Genomic DNA, 21,941 nt, shown 5'->3' on the forward strand with positions numbered 1-21,941 from the left:
GCACCGGCCGGCTATGCGGCAGCCGGCCATGTCGCCACCTTCGTCGCAGCGGCCGACTTCGGAGGTCGATATGCGGCTGCACGGTGCGGCGGAGGACGCTACGCTTCCGAGCCATGCGGATGCGGGGCAGCGGACCTTGAGGGTCTCGTCGTGTCCCGCGGACGGACCCGTTGAGCCTGTGATACCGCCTCCATGGGCGGAGGGGCAGGCTGATGGGACGAAGGGCGCTTCTACTTCGACACCCTCTTCCCCCGCGAAGGGGGACTCGCCTGGGGCTGCTGTGATATAGGGGGCTACATCACCTTCTACCCCTGTATCGACGACCTCTTCTCCCTCACCGGCTTGGTCTCCACCGCCCTCGACTTCTCCATCGCCGGTATCCACCCCGCGGCAGCCGCCACCCACGGTCCCTCCTCCCGTTGTTCAACCGACGGTGAGGCGGAGTGGGAGGTACGCTCTTGCGGTGGATGGGGCGGGGCCGACGGATGAGGACGCCATGCAGAGAGCCATGCGGCGTAAGGCTGAGAAGAACCTCGACACGGCAGGTACTAAGCAACCATCCAAGTTGTTTAATTCGTTTTCAAATACTCGTATTTCTTCAAATTTGAGTAGCATAGGAGTTAATATGGGTAGTAGGTCTGATGAGATTTCAGTTTCGGCCAATGTGTTGAGACAGACGGAGCTTGACCGTCTAACGGTTGTTCCGAATGTTTCCACTCGGCATGAAACAACAGTAGTAGACGATGAGGAAGAGGATGACATCCTAGATGGTCAGCTTCTCTCGGCTATTATTGGTAATATTTCAGAAGTCGATTTAGAACACGTGGAGCTTAGTTCTGATCTACAAGCTTCTGAACGTGGTTCTCGATCGTCGGCTGGAAAGAAATCTCGTAGATATAGCAAGAATACTAAATCTAAAATAGTTTCTCGATGAATGGCATGTTTCGGAATAGCGAGAGGTCTTGGTGACTTGGCTAAACATTCCCACATTGCCGATGGTTGTAGAGATTATGATTTAGATTTCATTGCTATATCGGAGACGGGTAGGCGAAATTTCACACAAAGTTTTCTCGACCGATCGTCGAGGCGGGATTAACTTTCGGTGGTTTTCTCGCCCGCCTCGTGGTAGATCCGGTGGCATTTTACTTGGCGTCCGTATAGACACCATGATCTGTCTTAGCTAGTTCCGATGGAGAGTATCACATTAAGCTCGACATTCAGAATAAAGCGAACGGTTTCACGTGGAGTCTGGTTGCTGTGTATGGTGCCGCCCAGGATGCTTTTAAGGCTGACTTTTTACGTGAGTTGGTAAATCTTACAAAAGATAATCCTTATCCGATTTTAATCGGAGGCGATTTTAATTTTTTTGAGATTTCCTCACGAGAAAAGTAAAGGCCGTTTCGATGGACATTGGCCTTTCTTGTTCAATGCTGTCATTGATAGCCTTGATTTAAGAGAGGTGTTTATGTCCGGTCGACAGTTTACTTGGGCCAACAGCTTGCCTGAACCCACATACGAGAAACTAGATCGCGTGTTGATGGATACCGAATGGGAAAATAAATACCCTATGGTGTCGGTCCGTGCACTAGAACGTATTGAAAAAGCTGTTCGACCATGCTCCCATCCTCCTAACTACTGGGAATCCCCGTCCTATTTGTAAACGGCCGTTCAAATTTGAACTTGGTTGGCTACATCGAGAGGGATTTCATGATATGGTTAAGAAGGTTTGGGAGAGACCGGTCGGGGGCAGCACTCCAATTTTGAGATGGAATAATAAGATGCGGACAATACGCAAACATCTCTCTGGTTGGGCTGCCCATACGGCCGGTATCCTTAAAAAAGAGAAGGCTTGCTTATCAAATGTAATTGATGAGCTTGAGGCTGTTGCGGAGGTTAGACCGTTGTCTACGCAAGAGATTAAACTTAAAAATCAATCAAATGCGCAGATGGCGAGTCTTCTTCGCGAGGAGGAACTCAAATGGTATCAACGTTCCAAAGCTCAATTCATATTGGAAGGAGATTCAAATACGCGATATTTCCATGGCTTAGCCAATGGGAGACATCGGAAAAAACGTATTCATTCTCTTATTCAAGATGAAGGGTTGATTGAAGGCCATGAGCAACTCAAATCTTACATTACTAATTATTATAAAGGTCTGTTTGGTCCTCCGGAGGAAAGTACCTTCTCTCTTAATGAGGACTTAACGGACGATATACCCCAAGTTTCTATGGAAAAAAATGGTCTACTAACCGCACCTTATACTGAGGAAGAGGTTCAGAAGGCAATTTTCCAAATGGAATGCAACAAAGCACCGGGTCCCGATGGTTTTCCAGCGGAGTTTTTCAAACTTTCCGGGATACGATTAAATCGGACCTTCTAGATTTGTTCGGTGACCTACATATTGGACAACTAGAATTATTTCGTCTAAATTTTGGTGAAGTAATCTTGTTACCGAAAGTTAATGAGGCAGAAAGGATTCAACAATATAGACCTATTTGCCTCTTAAATGTAAGTTTCAAGATTTTCACGAAAGTGGCCACCATTAGACTTAATACGGTTGCGGATCATGTTGTCCAGCCATCACGGACAGCCTTTATGCAAGGAAGGAACATCCTTGATGGAGTGGCGGTCTTGCATGAGACGGTACATGAGATGCATTCTAAGAAATTACATGGGGTTATTTTAAAACTAGATTTTGAAAAGGCGTATGATAAAGTTAAGTGGTCTTTCCTACAGCAGACACTCAGGATGAAAGGTTTTTCTCCAGAGTGGCGCGCTCTAATAAATGATTTTGTGTATGGAGGTAGTGTCGCAATCCGGGTTAATGATGACACCGACCACTATTTCCAAACACGAAAAGGGTTACGCCAAGGGGATCCGTTATCACCGATGTTGTTTAACATTGTAGCGGATATGCTGGCTATACTCATAGAGCGGGCCAAGGCTGATGGCCAGATTGAAGGAGTGATTCCACATCTGGTTGATGGTGGTTTATCTATACTTCAATATGCCGACGATACAATTCTGTTTATGGATCATGATCTTGAAAAAGCTCAAAATCTGAAATTAATTTTGGCGGCTTTTGAGCGAGTTGTCGGGATTGAAAATCAATTTCCATAAAAGCGAATTGTTCTGTTTTGGTGATGCCCAAAACGATACGGCTCTGTATACGAGTTGTTTGGTTGCGGGCAAGGCCAATTTCCTATTCGTTATTTGGGTATTCCGATTCATTATCGGAGACTTACAATCGCAGAATGGAAATTAGTGGAAGAAAGATTACAAAAACGTCTTAGTAGTTGGAAACGTAAATTGTTGTCCCTGGGAGGAAGATTGGTACTCATTAATTCGGTACTCACAAATATGGTACTGTATATGTTATCATTCTTCATCCTACCGAAAGGAATTCTGCATAAACTCGATTACTATCGATCCGGATTCTTTGGCAAGGGGACGGCGAGAAAAGAAATATCGGCATGGTTAAGTGGAGTATAGTTTGTAGTCCCAAAGATCAAGGAGAGCTTGGAGTTCATGACCTGGAGGTCAAGAATTCAGCTCTTCTGGGTAAATGGCTGTTTAAGCTACTTACTGAGGATGGGACTTGGCAAACTATTCTTCGGAGAAAGTATATCGGTTCGAAGACATTATCCCAAGTGGTTTGGAAACTTGGGGATTCTCACTTCAGGCTGGTCTTATGGCGACAAAAAATGTATTCTTTCGCCATGGTACTTTCTCAATCGGGAATGGAGCACGAGATACGGTTACGGGAAGATGCTTGGCTAGACAATGCATCCTTAAGTGAACAGTATCCCGCTCTGTATAGGATTGCTCGTCGCCAAGGTGATACCATTGCTACCGTAATGGCTACCTCACCTCCGAATGTGACGTTCGGACGGGTTTTACTTGGACAAAGACTTGTGGCATGGAATACCCTAATTCAACGGCTCGAAGATATTCATTTATCACCCGAACCGGACGAATTTAGATGGAACCTTCATGTAGATGGTATCTTTTCCGTAAAATCTTTCTACAATGCGATCCTTCTTTCTGACTTACCAGTTGACAACAATAAGAAGATTTGGAAGATGAAGATACCATTAAAAATTAAAAATTTTGGATGGTATCTTCGTCGTGGGGTTATTCTCACCAAAGACAATCTTGTTAAGCGTAATTGGCATGGAAGTACACGGTGTGTTTTTTGTCATCAGGACGAAACAATCAAACACTTATTCTTCCAGTGCCAGTTCGCGAGATCTATATGGTCTGTCATCCAAGTAGCGTCTACCTTGTATCCTCCGACTAGTGTCGTCAATGTCTTTGGCAATTGGCTTCATGGTATAGATTCAAGGTTTAAGTTGCTTCTTAGGGTGGGGGCGCTAGCAGTTATCTGGGCGCTTTGGCTATGTAGAAATGACAAGATCTTTAATGACAAAAATTGTTCTTTGTTGCAGGTCATCTACAGATGTACAAGTATTCTCCGTTCATGGTTACCTATACAGCGATTGGAGAACCGACAGCTATTTACGGAGGTCTGTACACGGTTGAAGGCTACGGCGAGGGATACTTTTTCCCTACATGGGTGGCAACATAGTCTACGGATAGATGCTCCACCTGCACTTTAGGCGTTATATGATTCATCGTTCCGATATGTATCTCGCCTAGTTTTTATTATTTATCCTTTTGGACTTGAGACAACAAAACGGCTGTGTGCATCCTGGTTATGCAGAGACTGGATGTAATTGCTTATTAAAATAATAAAGCATCCTTTATCGAAAAAATACAAAGGGTCAAGGGCCGGGAAGGCAATACACCAGCTTCCACAATGACGATTACGGTTCTTTGTGCTATATTTGCGATGGTGTCACGAGAAATATTCTAACTTGTGACGGTACCTATACTGGTCGTGCAGCGTAGATCCAATGATCCATGTAATGTAAATCTACCGTGCCATCTACTCAACAACGGGACTTAGCCGGACAATATATATCCCCTCATGTTAGATCGTACGTGCGCAAAGACCATTCTCGCGTTCCAAGAGGTATGATTTTCTGATCATAGACATTTGCATTTGGCCAATAGCGGAGATATGAGGATGATCTGCGAGGGACTACAGACACAATACAATAATACATGACAACAACTAACTCCATTGCTGCCTGTAATAGCAGCTTCACTGGTGGAAAAAGGGGCTTTGGTCGCGGTTGGCAACTGCCATTAGTCGCGGTGGCGCAACCGCGACCAAAGTAGCGCGACTAAAGGCCCCTCCCCTTTAGTCGCGGTTCCTTACGAACCGCGACTAAAGGCCCGTCCACGTGGGCCGCAGGCGGCGCCAGGGCGGAGGACCTTTAGTCGCGGTTCTTCTGGCCAACCGCGACTAAAGGCCTCCGCAGGGTTTAGGGTTTAGCCCCCCTCCCCTAAATCTGGTTTCTTTTTAATTTGTATTATTTTATTTCTTTTGGGTTTTAATTTTGAAGGAGTTTCACATATTCTACGGTACTGTATACATACATGCATATGAATGTACAATTTCAAACAAATTTGAAATTAGAACCAAAAAGAATTCAAAAGGAATATACAATATATATTCAATATCGGATGACCATATACAATATATATTCAATATCGGATGACCATATACAATTTTGAACAAGTTAGTTACAAATTCTGGTGCATATAAAGTTCTACGTCATCGTAATAGTGTTCTCCTCTAGGATCGATGACTTCCTCGCCAACCATCCAGCTAGTTCCTCTTGAAGTGGTCGGAAGCGAGCTTCGGACTAAGCGTCTTCCGGAGGTTATTCCTCGGGATGTTGTTCTCACACTTCGGTCCCGCTCATTGCGGTATCTCCGGATCCTCTCACAAACATAGTATCCACATAGATTGGTCCCCGGTGGCTGAGTATCCCCGACCGTCCGCACTGCCATTTTAAAATGTAGCTCTTTTTTGAATTCACCGACCTTGGTATCTACGAACCGTCTCCAAACCCTACGAGGCAAAGAAAATTAAATAAACAAGAGAGTTATTAATTAGTTACTTGATATTAGGAAATGATGAACGAAATAGGCCGATCGATATAGAGTGCAAATGAATGAAAATAATTACTTTTGCATTATTTTTCTCATGTCGCCCCAAAGCGCCGGATCCATATTCTGAGAGTCGTGGACGAGAACTGAGGAGGTCTGAACTTTAATTACCATAAGAATCCGAGTGGAACCTGCGGACACGATACATGCACGATCATGCATAACTCATCGATTAGCCACATACCATGCATGGAGTAAACAAAAGAGAATGTGCTCAAGACAGTAAACACTCACCCAAAATGGTAAGGAAATAGAATATCACTTTTCTGTTGTTGTTTTCTAATAAACCGCCACAGGTCATCCTCCACGTCGGCGGGGTGGTGTTCTAACACATATGAATTAACGATGTGTGGGTCAATGAACCCAACATCATGGATGTTCCTTATTCGCATTTCCCGCTTCTTCATTCTCGCATAATATATAGCGTACACAACAAGATAGTTAGGACAATATATATATATATATATATATATATATAGTGCAGGCAATGAACGAGATGGGGTAGAAATTAATAAATCACTTACAGAACGTAGCAACTGATGATAGATTTGTCGAGGTCGCGTAGATTGAACAGCTGGAACAATTCACTCAGAGGAATTTGTACCCAGTAACGTTTGAAGTGATGCTCATATCTAACTTCCGCATAGATATAGTCTTTGGCGTTTTTATGTTTTATGTAACCCTTGTACCAATTTAGCAGACCTTTCATTTGTCGAGGTAGATCCTCTTCCTGCGCAGAGCTCGATGAGAGGGCCATTCTTCACATATGTAAATACTACGTCCTTCATTGGCGCCTCATCAAGGCCTAACAGTGCACGAAGAGTGATACCTAAGTCGGCCGCTTGTTCTCTGGCAGTCGTTACAGTCAATCCATGTGCTGCCGCAGCTGCTATGATATCGGGGGCATCCGGACCGGCGGCTTGCACTATGAGCGGGGCGATCGATTGTTTACTTTGTTCCCCGAGCTGGGCAACTTCTTTCCCCCTTTCTAATTTTGTCTCGGCCTCGTCCTCCAAGGCTTTCTTCTCCGCCAACTCTTGGTTCCTCTTGAACGCGAGTGCTTGCCTACGAAGTTCACGTAAATAGTCGTCGGCAGATTCTTCGCGGCTTGGGACGGTGTGTTCAAAAATGACTTAGCCCACTCGCTTTTGCTTGTCGAATATACCGGCTTGGGCTCGCCCTCTCTTTTCTTCTTGCACTCCTCCTTCCATTTCTCATGCTCGAGCAGCCACGGCCGCCGCATTTTCCTCGACACTAAGTTCCCAAGGCCTCGGGATGAGAGGCTTCAGTGATGGCTCGGTATCTTTGTGGTTCTAGGTACATAAGGGTCCGGGTTAATAACCCGGGACTCGCTTCGCTTCTTCGCCGGGAGGTGGATTGGGGGGCGGTACCGGTGTCTGATCACCCGCCGGACGAGGACTGGGGGGCGGCGTCGGCTGACGTGAATGAGGTGTATTAGGTGAAGCACCACCACCACCACCGCCACCGTCACCGCCACCGCCACCGCCACCGTCACCGCCACCGCCACCACCACCACCGTACGGGGGTGGACTTGTTGGCGCCTCGCCTGGAAACTTGATAAATTTCTTCCGCCATAGAATGAACTGGCGCTTGACATCTCCAAGTCTTTTCACCCCTTCGGGTGTAGCAATGTCAATGTCCAGGTCCTCAAACCCTTGGACTATCTCCTCCACCGTGACACGAGCATAGCCATCTTAAATGGGGTTGTTGTGGTGGAGTGCTCCGTGTGGTAAAGCACCGCCGATGGCTACCTTCATGGACATGTTCCCGATAGGATAATACGAGATGACATGCTTTCATCTCCTTTATATCGTCCACGGGGTAGCGAGGAGGCTCCGGTGCAGTAATTTCGACCACCGAGGCTCCGGTGCAGTAATTTCTATCGTCGGTGCACCAGCCGGTGAGGCCTCCGTGGAAGCCACGCTCGCTTCTTCTCCGCTGCTGGCTTCCGAGATCCATTGGATGATCTTCATGCCGCGCCCGAGCTGCCTCTCTTTCGGCTACTAGTACACTCACAGTTTTCTTCATCACATCCATTTCCGTTACCAACTGCGCCACAACATCTTTTTCCCGATCCATCTTTCTCTTACGGCTTCCGTAACCGTACGGGTCATCGTTCGGGGGAACCCTACTTTCCACGGAATGGGCCCCATGCCTCGTATACGTCCTCCGTGTTCAGGATTCCCGAGGGCTTTTGTCAGGGCGTCGTTCTCTCTGTTGAACTTGATTCTCCCCTCTTGAGCATCCCTCATTGCCTCAATAAGCTTTTAGGTGGGTGTAATTATTTTGCCCTGGTAAACACACTCCCCTGTCTCCGGGTTCAGCGATCCCCCATGCCCGTACCACCAGCTTTTGGCCCTTGGGTCCCATCCCTCCGTACTCGGACGGATTCCTCGCGCCCTCAGCTCGTTCTCCATCTTCTCCCACCTAGGCTGCCAAAAGCGATACCCTCCTCGGCCCCATTTTATGATTGTACTCCTTCTTGGCCGCATTTTCCTTATTTTTTTCGATAGTTCAAGGAACTCGCTCCGATTTCTTTTGCTTCACAAATTCTGGCCAATCATGTTGCGGTTTCTCATATTGTCCTTTGAAATCCGGAGTCTTGCCCTGGTTGACAAAGTCATGGGCTAGATTTTGCTTGTATTTCCGGAATGCGTTGGCCATCCTAGAAAGAGCGAATCTGTTTGACTAGCTTGCGCCTCTTCTTGTTTTCCGCAATCTTGTTACCCTCCTCATCGTATTTGCGGTATTCCGGAGGTAGAACGAAATGTTCCATAAGCTTTTTGAAGCAATCTTTTTTTGTTCTCTTATCGACAAAAGTGAAACCAACACGTGCCTTCTTTGGCTCATTCCACTCCCGGAGGGTGATCGAGACGTTGTCTCTAACAACGGCTCCGCATTGGCCGACAAACTTGGTGGCGTTCTTGCTAGGCTCCGGCCGCCTGCCGGTTGCTTCGTCGACAACATCGATGGTGCATGTTTCTCCTGCTTTCATCGTCTTGGTTGCGCCACGCTTTGACGACGACGTACTCGATTTTTTCGACGATCCGGCCGAGGGCTAAAATAAGAAAGAGAGTCGCGCGCGTTAGTACACACACATTTATTCAAATCGGTTAGTTGTATCACCGGACGCTCAATATGTATATATATATACCTCGGCGCCGGAGGTGGTTGCTACTTCCAATTGAAGATCGTCGTTTATCGACGTTTCTTCGGCATCATCTTGTCGACGGCGCCCTTCATCTTCACCCTCAAGGTTCGGATAAGAAGAGATATCATCTTCTTCTTCTCCAGCCGGCACATATGGAATATCGCCTTTTATGATGCCGAACATATGATCTTCGCCGTCCGGATCATAGTTGTCCAGAATCGGGTCAGCTCTATCGTCCGCCATATGTCAGTCCCGAAAACATGTAGTAAAAACAAATTAATTAAGTGAAGAAGGGGGCGGTGGCGGTGGCGAAAGGGCGGTGGCAAAAGGAGGGGGGGAGGAAAGGGTGGGAGAGGGGGGCGGCGGAAGGTGGGCGCGCGGTGGCGGTGGCGAAAGGGGGGCGGCGGTGGCGGTGGCGCCGCCCCCTCGCCGCGAACAAAAAAAACCCGCATATACGTAGGGGCGGCGAGGGGGGCGGCGCATTTTTTTGAGTTCTTTTAAAAGTGATAAAATACAAAAGTGAAAATTCCATGAGTCTCAAATTTTAAGTTAAATTTTAATTAGTTCCCGCCACTTTCTTCCCGCCTCCTGTCTTCCCGCTCCCAATTTTCCCGCCATTTGTCACTACATATAGGTAGCCCGGCTTGGCCAGCATTATCACATCTCTACAATCTCTCATCACTCTCTCATGGCTTCCACCGCACCCACTCTAACCTACCAGCAGGTGGAGGAGCTTTGCGCATCGAACTACCCTTGCCCACCGGGCTACCGCGTCCCTGCCGGGCCGGAGCCTAAGCGCCGGGCGGCGTGCCGGTCCCTCCCGTCCCTCGTGGTACTGCGCGCCGGGCGGCCATCACGAACCACTACTACCTCGACCTCACGCCGGAGCAGCGGATGAATCCCCGCCGGCATCCCGATAACCAAGCATACTTGGGACGCCTTCTTCATCAATCGGCGTGAGAGGGCGCTCGCCAGGTATGAGGAGGACGGTCTCGCCTCCCGGAAACTTCCACGAGGCCGGCCGTCGGCTATGGTGGTACGGCCGGACTCGCAGAGCGTCATGGACTACATCACGGCCGGCGATATCCCCCGCCTGCGCTACCCTCAGCTCGAGCCGCCGCCCGACGACAGCCGACGACAGCAGCGACGACGACGCCGGCAACTTAGAAGGCGACGACTACCAGTACAACGGCGGCGGCTATGAAGACTACGAGTATGCATATTATACGCCTAGGCAGGAGTATGACTAAATCACTCCAAATTTCATGTATGCAGGAGTATGACTTAGTCACTCCAAATTTCCTATATGCAGGAGTATGACTTAGTCACTCCAAATTTCATGTATGCAGGAGTATGACTTAGTCACTCCAAATTTCATGTATCATCGATGCTATCTCGAGTCAATTGAATCATTCGAAAATGGACACCAAACACATCACGGGTAATATAATTCACATGATTCATTCAACAAAGTTTGGTACAATAAATTATTACACATCATTTCTTCCCTTGTGTCCCCGCTTGCTTACGATTGTGCCGTATCCATGGAGCATCCTCATCATTTAACTTAATGCTTGGGTCGGTGTTCACTTTGAAGGGCGGAATTTCAGCAAACATATTATAATCTTCCGACATGTCCTGTCTTGTCCTCCACTCCCACGATGTTTCTTTTTCCCGAAAGAACAATGTGGCGCTTTGGATCATCGCATGATGTACTGATCGTTTTCTTATCTTTCCGTTTCCTCGGTTTGCTACTCATGTCCTTCACATAGAAAACCTGAGCGACATCTTTCGCTAGGACGAATGGTTCGTCAAGATAACCAAGATTGTTGAAATCCACCATTGTCATTCCGTATTGCTGGTCCATCTTTACCCCACCTCCTGTTAGCTTGAACCATTTGCACCGGAACAAAGGGACCCTAAAGGAGGGTCCATAGTCAAGTTCTCATATCTCCTCTATGTAACCATAATATGTGACCTTTTGCCCATTCTCGGTTGCTGCATCAAAGCGGACACCACTGTTTTGGTTGGTGCTCTTTTTATCTTGGGCGATCGTGTAAAATGTATTCCCATTTATCTCGTACCCTTGGAAAGTCGTTATAGTCGAAGATGGTGTCTTGGCCAACATGTACAACTTGATCTACAACCTTATTGTCACTCATTAAATGTTTTCTCAACCAACCGCCGAAAGTCTCCATGTGGGCCTTCCTAATCCAGGATTCAGGCTTCCCGGGGTTGTCCGAGCGTAAAATATTCTTGTGTTTCTCAAAGTACGGAGCCACCAAGCTGGAATTGGTCGGAACCTGTGTGGTGTGCTTCGATCGGAGAATGGCCGTCCATACATATCATTGATTTCCTTCCGATCGTGCCTTTTCCACTTAGTCTCCCCTCGTGCCGCGATTGAGGAAGACCAATCGGCTTAAGGTCGGGAACAAAGTCAACACAAAACTCAATTACCTCCTCATTTCCATAGCCCTTGGCGATGCTTCCTTCCGGCCTAGCACGGTTACGAACATATTTCTTTAATACTCCCATGAACCTCTCGAAGGGGAACATATTGTGTAGAAATACAGGACCGAGAATGGAAATCTCATCGACTAGGTGAACCAGGAGGTGCGTCATAATATTGAAGAAGGATGGCGGGAACACCAACTCGAAACCGACAAGACATTGGATCACATCGTTCCGTAACCGTGGTAGAACTTCGGATTGATTACCTTCTCGAGAGATTGCATCGAGGAATGCACATAGCTTCACAATGGCTACTCGAACATTTTCCGGCAGGAGCCCCTCAAAGCAATCGGAAGCAATTGCGTCATAATCACGTGGCGGTCGTGAGACTTCGGGTTTTGGAACTTTTTCTCCGCCATGTTGATTATTCCCTTTATATTGGACGAGAATCTCGACGGGACCTTCATACCGCTCAGGCATTCAAAAAATATGACCTTCTCTTCTTTGGTCGTAGCGTAGGCGGCACGACCTTGAAACCGTTCTGGATGCCGGTCATCGTGGTCTTTCAAACTTTGCTGGTCCTGCCGTGCTTCCTTTGTATCATTTGACTTCCCATACACGCCCAAGAAGCTTAGGATGTTCACGCAAATATTCTTCGTAACGTGCATCACGTCGATTGCGGAGCGGACTTCTAGGACTTTCCAATATTCTAGCTCCCGAATATAGATTTCTTCTTCCACATGGCTACGTGCCCGTCGGCTCCCTTCGGAACCGATTGTCCGCCAGGACCCTTTCCAAAGATGACTTTCAAACCCTTGACCATATCAAATACCTCAGCACCGGTGTGTTCCGCGAGGCTTCGGCCGGTGATCTGCCTTGCCGTTGTAATGCTTGCCTTTCTTTCTTCTTGGATGACCTTTCGGAAGAAATCGACGATGCCCAAGGTACACGTTCTTCTTACAATTTGGCAAATGTACACTTTCGAGTCTCATGTAAGCAGGTGCGTGCATGCATTGTATCCCTTATTTGACGGTCCCGAAAGGTTACTAAGAGCAGGCCAATCGTTGATGGTTACGAAAAGCAACGCTCGTAGGTCAAATTCCTCTTCTTTGTGCTCATCCCACACACGGACACCAGGTCTGCCCCACAGCTGTAAAAGTTCATCAACTAATGGCCTTAGGTACACATCGATGTCGTTGCCGGGTTGCTTCGGACCTTGGATGAGCACTCGGCATCATAATGAACTTCCGCTTCATGCACAACCAAGGAGGAAGGTTGTAGATGCATAGAGTCACGGGCCGGTACTATGGCTGGAGCTCGCTCGCCAAAAGGATTCATGCCATCCGTACTTAGACCAAATCTTATGTTCCTTGCGTCAGCTGCAAAATCTTTGAACTCTCTGTCGATCTTTCTCCATTGCGTTCCATCCGCGGGGTGTCTCAACTCCCCGTCCGACTTACGGTCCTCTTTGTGCCATCGCAACAACTTGGCATGCTCTTTGTTCCCGAACGGACGTTTCAACCGTGGTATTATAGGAGCATACCACATCACCTTGGCGGGAACCCTCTTCCTGGGTTTCGGCCCTCAACATCGTCACCGGGGTCATCGCCTCGATCTTATAACGCAATGCAAGTGCATACCGGGCATTCATTCAAATTCTCGTATTCACCGCGGTAGAGGATGCGATCGTTGATGCATGCATGTATCTTCGTAACCTCTAAACCTAGAGGGCAGACAACCTTCTTTGCTTCGTACGTAGTGGCGGGCAACTCGTTATTCTTTGGAAACATATTCTTCAACATTTTCAGCAAGTTTTCAAATGCCGAGTCAGCTACACCTGCCCGTGCCTTCCATCTCAGCAAATCCAGTAGTGCAGCCCAGCTTTTTCAGACCATCATCGCATCCGGGTACGGCGCCTTCCCGTGATCCTCTAACATGCGATCCAAATTCTCCCTCTCTTTTTCAGTTTCGCAGCGTCTCCGTGCATCAGCAATGGTCCGACCAAGATCATCAACGGGATCCTCTTCTTCACCTTCCCCTTCACCTTCCCCTTCACCTTCAGCATCCTCCATGAAAGTATCACCGAAATGAGAAAGATAGCTTTCATCGATGAAATCATCCCCTTCTTCATCTTCTTCCATTATAACCCCTCTTTCTCCATGCTTGGTCCAACAATTATAGCTTGGCATGAAACCGTGCCGAAGCAGGTGCATGTGAACATCTCTTGAGGAAGAGTAACCCTTCCGATTCTTACACTTAACACATGGACAGATAACAAAACCCCCTGCTTGTTCGCATTAGCCACTACGAGGAAATCTTTCAAACCCATACTGAACTCGCCGGAGAGTCGGTTACCGTACATCCATTGCCGATTCATCCGCATTATTATAATATAAAATATATAATTAACCATCATGCATTTGTTAAACTAACTAGCTACAAACAAGTATAAATTAAACAATGAACTACACACACATGCATATTGTATCAATGACGACACATCAAAGGTTCAAGTTGCTAACCGCGATCGAGGAGGAAAAAATAAATGAGAAAGCTCAAGTGTGGCTCCAACACTTCATATCATGTTTGTTTCATGCTCTTGGGGCATTTCATCAAACACCTTATGTGCATAAGAGGAACCAAAAGCAAACCTAACACTCACTTGTGAAGTTTGTGAAGAGAATGGCTCCAAATGGCTAAGTGTTGGCTGCTGGATGGGTATATATAGGAGAGGGGCTTTAGTCCCGGTTGGCCTGGCCAACCGCGACTAAAGGCCTTCGGGCACCTTTAGTCGCGGTTGGCCTGGCCAACCGCGACTAAAGCCCCCACGTGCACCGGCTGGCCACCGAGCGCCCCGGGCCCAGGCCTTTGGTCGCGGTTCGCCTCCCGAACCGCGACTAAAGGTACCATTAGTCGCGGTTCCTGCAGCATCGCGACTTATGGGGCTCACCCGAAGCCTGTTTTTCCACCAGTGCTTGGAGTTTGTCTATGACGCTAGGTCTGCTGAGGTTCATGCTCTCAAGCATGGTTTATTATTTGGTCAAACCGTGGGATGAAATAGAGTTATTTGTTGTTCCGACAACTTGGATGTGGTCTAAGCAATGGCCGAGGGAAGCTATCCCAATGGAGTTTCAGCTGCAACTCTTGATGATATTGCTACTATTTGGCGCCTGAATTTCTGAAAGTTTAGTTTGAACACAGTTTCCGTGAAGCAAATTCAGTAGCGCATGAATTAGGTAGGCTAGCACGGGTCTGATTCAAGGCCTTCCGCTCCGGTGCTCCCCCCTTGCCAAAATTCTGCCCGCACAAAAAAAAGAACTGTAGAAATCTTTCCATACCCCTTCGTAAGCGGGGGCATGATCGTATAATTTAAAAATCTGACATGTACGTACGGCCCTCTAGTGATCCATATGGCCTGCGTTGTCTTGTACGATCTTTTTTCTATACGTATGGTGCACTACTACAAACCGTATGGTGTACGACGCCTACCCCACCACGCTGGCCGATTCGCCGGAGGAAGAAGCCCACGCACACGAGCATCAGAACCTGACCGTCCCAACACGTTGATAGGATCGAGCGGGGACCCTAACCATAGCCTCGCCGAGAATAGAGGGTACCCTCCGTCGATGGACTGGCGGATCTGGAGCGGCCAACAATATCATCGGCTATGGCGGAGACGCCCGACACACGTAGCACCCTGAAATACCAGGATCCCTGCCAGCGTAGCGATTCTGTCAGCGGCACCGTCGTCGGATCCCAGGGGATGTGTACGCAGCCAGCAGGTTTCAAAACCTAGCATGCACGACGTGGGACGGTAGTTAGGCATCTGGGATGGTTACCTGTTCACGTGACTTCTTTTTTCTAACGCGGCATATTGATGTCATATGTGTATGAACGGGTATATGTGGGTTGGATGTGAATTTCAGCAAGCCTATGGTAGGAAAACGAAAAAAAAAACAACTATAACCCTTCACCATCGGTTAGGGGGGGGGGCACTGGAGCAGGGCTCCTGATCAACAAGTTTGGTTAGATGTACCCTCTGATTCTAATGTACATCTCCTGGTCAATGATGTAGCATCTATTATGAAAGAGGTATGATTTTGTCAAAATAAATAAATCACATGCGTGAGCGTGCGCTAAAACTTAATCCTTTCTTTTATCAGCCGAAGAACTCACCCGAACTTAAGATTTCATATCCCGAGGGCCACGTATGGGCCCTTTATGCAAACACGACACATATTATTGGTCACACAAGCGTCATAAAACAAACCGCAAGCCCCACTTTCCGTAGATTGGTTAGAAACGTCTCTCTAACTTCGTTTGCAACTTAGAGATAAATTATTATGATTGATTACCAGTCGTTAACATGTGATTCTAACCCTGATGAAGCTCTCTCCTTCTCCATCCGAAGAATCGCATGAAGCTAGGTATATGACCCTACAGTTGGAGAGGCTCAACAAGGGGTTAATGACATAAGCATGATATACTCATCGATCAATGCAAAGGCCTAGGCTTTCCTTTTTTTGAGAAAAAGTTGGAGAGGGAGGATGAGGGGAGCGTGGCGTGAATGCTCGCTTGATTGACTACTTCCTCCACGGCATAGTCTGACTTCACCAAGCATCTTCACCGTGGGAGACGGTGTTGATCTATTGTTGCTGCTGCTGCCACCACCACCATGAAGTCTACATTCCCGCAGCAGTACCACCATGAAGACGAAACAATAGAACATCTCTTTATATCTTGCCCGCTGGTTAAAATTATGTGACGCATAATACACATAGCTTTGAATATCACACCTCCCAACAATATTACACATCTCTTCGGTGACTGGCTGTTGGGTGTTGATAAACATGAAAAAAATGCAAATCCAAGTTGGAGCTTGTGCACTACTATGGGCTATATGGAACACTAGGAATGACTATGTGTTTAACAAAACAAACAAAATATCTTTTTTGCAGGTTATTCCCCTCACTACACACTGGATCCGTACGTGGTCCTTGCTACAGCCGGAGGAGCGGCGACAGGATATGGCTATTGGGTGCAGCCGTTTGGAGACGGTTGCTCGGGATTTGTTCAACGAGTTCAGCTGGCAACCTGTTTTTAGAGTGACATGTTGATTAGACATATCACGTATCTCTTAGTTTTATTTCGATGGTTGATTCATGTAGCGACCTTATGTGATCCTTGAATTGTAACAGACACGATACCAAATAATGAAATAAATGAGGCCGTATGCATCAATTGATGCAGAGGCTGGGTATCCCCATTTCGAAAAAAAAGTACTGTCGGTCAACAGGACCACTCATGTAATTCATGCCTTGTTTTTGCTACCCATTTTGTTTATTATTTCATGTGCATCTATGATAAATGTGTCAGGCATTTACCTGTTATTCCGTTGCATGTCTACTATGCATATGGCAATTAATCCCACAAGCATTGTTGTCATGATATTTATCTGGATTCAGTTATCGAAATTTGCTAATTGTTTCAACAAGACTAGATCATCGAAAAATAGATTGTCGCTGCTTATAGATCATACGAAGAAAAATAAATTAACTTGTAACCACATGTAGATCATACAGAGAAAAATAGATAAGCAGGTAGAGGATTTTGCTACCTTATTCGAAATAAATCCATTAGTTCACTTTCCGCACACTCACATGAATGCGTGTTAGCATTCTTCTCATGGAGAGCGATATACTAGGTTGAAGACTTTATACGATCTTTGTCCTTCTTAATTTTTCCCTATAAATTAATCCCACAAATATTGTTGTCATGATATTTATCTGGATTCAGTTATTAGAATTTTCTAATTGTTTCAACAAGATTAGCATGGTTGAGTTAGTGTCTCTCCTCTTCTTAATAGATCATCGAGAAGTAGATTGTTGCTGCTTGTAGATCATACGAAGAAAAATAAATTCAACTCGTAACCACAAGTAGATCATACAAAGAAAGATAAATAATCAAGTAGTGGATTTCTCTACCTTACTCAAATAAAACTATTAGTTCAATTCCTGCACACACATGAATGTTAGCTAGCATTCTTCTCATGGAGAGCCATATGCTAGGGTAGAAGATTTTGTACTATCTTTATCCTTCTTCACTTTGCCCCATAGATAACACGAGAGGAATAGAGATCCACCAAATAAACTTCTTTCAAGTAAATGTGCTCGTCGATGCCAGAGCCTATGTACGAAATAAGTTAAACACGATATCCGTGGGGGAAGTAACATGTTCTAATACGAAGCTAACTTACAGATTAATATTTAATGGTACTTACCACTCGTCTCCATCGATTTGCTTGGAAAGTCGGTAGAGCACCCGTTTGTTTAAGTATGTAAGCTCATAGGTGTCGCTCCTATGCATCTCTTCGAGTAGATTGTACACCTCTTTTTTCTTCTCTGCGATGATGCCCTCCTTAAAAACGAATTTACCATCCCAAGGTCAGTTCAGAGGCATGCATAATTCACAGGAAACTAATCAACAACAGATGTAGGTTGCAATTACATGTGTAAAATTGTGTGTTTTGAGTTCTGTCAGGACAAAGTATCAACCACTACGTATATGAATCATTTGTACTGTGTTTCTTTTCTTGATTTTCCACATTAATTAGTAAGACACGCATAACCGATGGTTCATATAAAAAAAATCTTTTCATCGAGCGATGATTTTTATTCATGACCGGTGGGTTTTGTAGAAACATATACACATCATCGATGGCTTTATTTTAAATATTGTTGGAGGTAATTGCCTAGTCTTTTTTTAGAGCTCTTTTACTGTGATTGGCATGAAACTTTGGTTCCGTCTAATCGGATGTTGGTTCCGTCTAATCTAATTTTTCGTGACCGTTGATTAAATCTGTGATAAATTTCTTGTAAGTTCTATAATGCAACAACAATTATAAACGGACGTTTTAATCAGCGTTCTAAATAGAAAAACAAAATCAGAGTCAGATCAAAATCAAGATCCGATTGAAAGGAATCCCCGATAGAAAGAGAGCACAGAAGCGGACTCTGCTCGCTTCCCACGAGCGCCCACCGCAGCCGCCGCCCCTTCCCCCGTCGCGTGGGATCACGGCCCCGACCTCTCCGTCGCCACCCCCCTCTCCTCCGTCGCAGCCCGTCGGCCCATCGCGGGGACTCACGGCCCCGGCCTCTCCGTCGAACCCCCCTCTCCTCCGTCGCGGCCGCGAGCCGCCGCTCCTCCACCCGTCGCGGGGCCCTGGCATGTCCATCGCAGCCGCGAGCCGCCGCCGCCCCCTCCCTCTGTCGCGGGGATCGCTTGGAGATTCACGGACCCGTCCCCTCCGTAGCGGGAATCGGCTGGACTGCTGGAGCGTCGCTGGGATCGCTGGGAGCATCCAACCCCTACCTGACGAGTCCATGTTGCCTCCTTCAATCGCTTTTGTGGCCGTCGGTAAGCTCCGATTCATAAAAAATAATACTGCATCACGACTAGCATATTGCTTGTTCTTCGCTATGGAACCACATTATTAACTACAACACTAAGATTTGAACACAAAGTGCCATCATGTTTGTTTTTCTTTTCGTTGCCTGGAGATTCAGTTAGAATGTGAATTTACTTAGGAGCTCGATTATATTCTGAAAAATTGTAGATAGTTGAATATTTCTTCTCTTGATTCTTGCGGACATATGAATTGAAGGCTGGAGCTAGAGTCTGAGACCGTTGTTGCTTGTTCATGCTACGCAGCAGTTGTCTATTTTTATGTATATTGCTCAACTCGTAATGTCTATGGATACTCCGTGAGTTGTGCAACTGTACTTGGACATCCATTGTATCTTCATAGCATAATGTTTGTTTGTACTACAACTTCTTAAAGATATATCAGTTTTCATTTTACTCACCGGCTCAAATAAAACGTTTTAGTAGCCATGAAGTCTACTTGTTCACATCTCTGACTTATTTTTACACATAGCAAGGTTTCTCTCTAGCCAATACTGCTTGTAGCTTAATCACGAAGGATGCGGACAACATTCAGTGAACTAACTATAGGAAAATAATTTGTTTATGTTATAATCACATTGCTCGTCAGAGCAAACAGCGAACCGGGTAGAGCAAATATTTGTCATTTTAGTTGGTTCAATCTAGTTTTCATTAAGCTTGAATCTGCATCACAGCTATGCACTAGCACTGCCATATTACGTTCTTGCACATGTTTCAATTTTTGTATGCTATGGCCTAAAATTCTCGAAAGTTTTAGTCCTTTGCACTACTTCAGCTTACTAAAGTATGCATTGACTGGCGATATATGCAGAAAGAATCTGAAGTATGCATTCTTCATCTTCAAGTTGCTATTGCATTTTTCGGAGTCACTTTGTATATTTCAAGTCTGAATGATTCATCTTACGTGACTCATCTGAGCTGCCTATATCCCTATGTTCTTCATGTTCAAATTGTTACTGCATTTTATTAGACACATCAACTTGAGAGGGCAAGCTTCCAGATTACTTTCAGATGTTTAGGTTGAAAGCTGAGTTGTTATGTATACTACAGTCCATCATAACTTGAGAGGGCAAGCTTCCAGATTACTTTCAGATGGATTTAGTTTGCTCTATCATTAGACAGACAGTTCCTATTTAATGTAGGTTTGTGTGCTTTCACAAATGTCTGAAACTCTAGCTGCCAAATGTTTTATTAAGTATGCCGCGGCTTTCTGAATTTGGTTGTACGATTTAATCATGTGATTTGCTAACTTCTCTTTGTCGCTGGGTACTACCTAATATCTGTACGCCACTTCGTATGCTCAGATTATGATCCAGCTAGCTGCTCTGGTAAATTCTTGGGTCTGTCAGTGCATTGGCACAGCATGGTTCATTTGTGAAAGGATGGCAGATCAATTTCAACTAGCTTGGTGAGCTCTGCATCACCGTCAATGTTCTCAACAGTGGCTACTTGCTTCGCTGTCAACGATCCATCGCAACGGCCTTTTATGGGTGAAATGGTGCAGGCGCTGAAACGGATTTACAATGACGCAGAGGATGCCGGCGGTGATTCACACCCACAGGGAATCATCGTGTCAGACGATGACCGATAATGGGGCTTCGTCTTTGACAGTGGCAATGTGGTAGCTTGCGGTTCATCTCTCAGAGTTGCTAGATGTTAAATTACTATTAGCTCGTGCTATAACTTGTACTGAATTTACAGAAGATGGCATGGTAGCTCATGCTATAACTTGTACCGAACTATGATAAATTTCAAAAACACGTAATATTTCTTTGGAGGACATAATCACATTAGTACTGCATTTTCATTTATCTTTTATCTCTAAATAGCAAGCCCCCACTACTTGATTTTGCAGCCCTGTGGTGCCTCCACGTCACCTCAAATTCTCCCTTCGTTGTTGTGTCCCCAATCGCTGACCTTTCTCTGTATCCGGTATCTCTTGTGCTTTGTTCAGTTACAGTGCCCCGTGGAGTGGCAATTTAATTCTACCACTGCGGCCTTTTCCTCTTCGTTTTCCCACAAACGGAATTAACTGATCCGCATGACGAGCAAGGCAGGCAATCAGCCGGCTGCCTCATATTCTCTCCTGGCAGCCCCATTCTCTCTTCCTATAAACTCGCTCATTCTTCATTGGCATCTCTTTGTCTGCCCTCTTTGCGGCTTTATAACTTACAAAGAGAGTATGCAAGATGACGGATTTTTTTTCTCTTGACTCAGTTTGCACCATTGTGTTAATTTGGGGATGTGCAGAAACAGGTATATTGCATGATGGAGAAGATCGACCTGGGCGGTCCTCTATTCCTTGAGTTTATGGAGAATAAGCCACGGTATTTGAGTTATCCTTCAAATATATTTTCCTAGATTTTCTGGTGCTTATGGTAGGATTTCCATGATTGGTTTGAGTGATGATTTGAGGATTATGTGGCGCTAATCAGCAAATCAACTGTCTACTGAATTAGATTTAGGATTGAAATTCATGCAGTGTTTTTGCTGGTATAGTTCTCAATTTCTCCACTGATCCGGCCATAAAGCTCGAGGCTGGGGAGTCACCTCAGCAGGACGCCCGAGAATTTCCTCACTGGCAGAAACAGTTCCTTCGGAAGATCGTAAGCACTCACCACTGGTATGTGGATTCAGTTTTCCTCTGTACCTATTTGTGTGTAGAGCCCCGACTTAGTCTCTGTAAGCCAGCGTGAAGGGATTTGACCTTGGCCAACCGCCCATGCACTTGTCTTGATGTTCTACTTGCATTGCATATAAGACTCTAGAATA

General features: G+C 46.0%; 1 long non-coding RNA gene across 1 annotated transcript; it reads left to right on the forward strand.

Moving 5' to 3' along the window:
* The first annotated feature begins 18,925 nt into the window (after nt 1-18,925).
* LOC124700775 lies at nt 18,926-20,982 on the forward strand. The gene is made up of 2 exons (XR_007001831.1): nt 18,926-19,121; nt 20,474-20,982. It is a non-coding gene; the product is annotated as an uncharacterized LOC124700775 (long non-coding RNA).
* The last annotated feature ends 959 nt before the right edge of the window (nt 20,983-21,941 follow it).

The sequence above is a fragment of the Lolium rigidum genome, chromosome 3 (assembly GCF_022539505.1).
Source record: "Lolium rigidum isolate FL_2022 chromosome 3, APGP_CSIRO_Lrig_0.1, whole genome shotgun sequence".
Lineage (NCBI taxonomy): Eukaryota > Viridiplantae > Streptophyta > Magnoliopsida > Poales > Poaceae > Lolium > Lolium rigidum.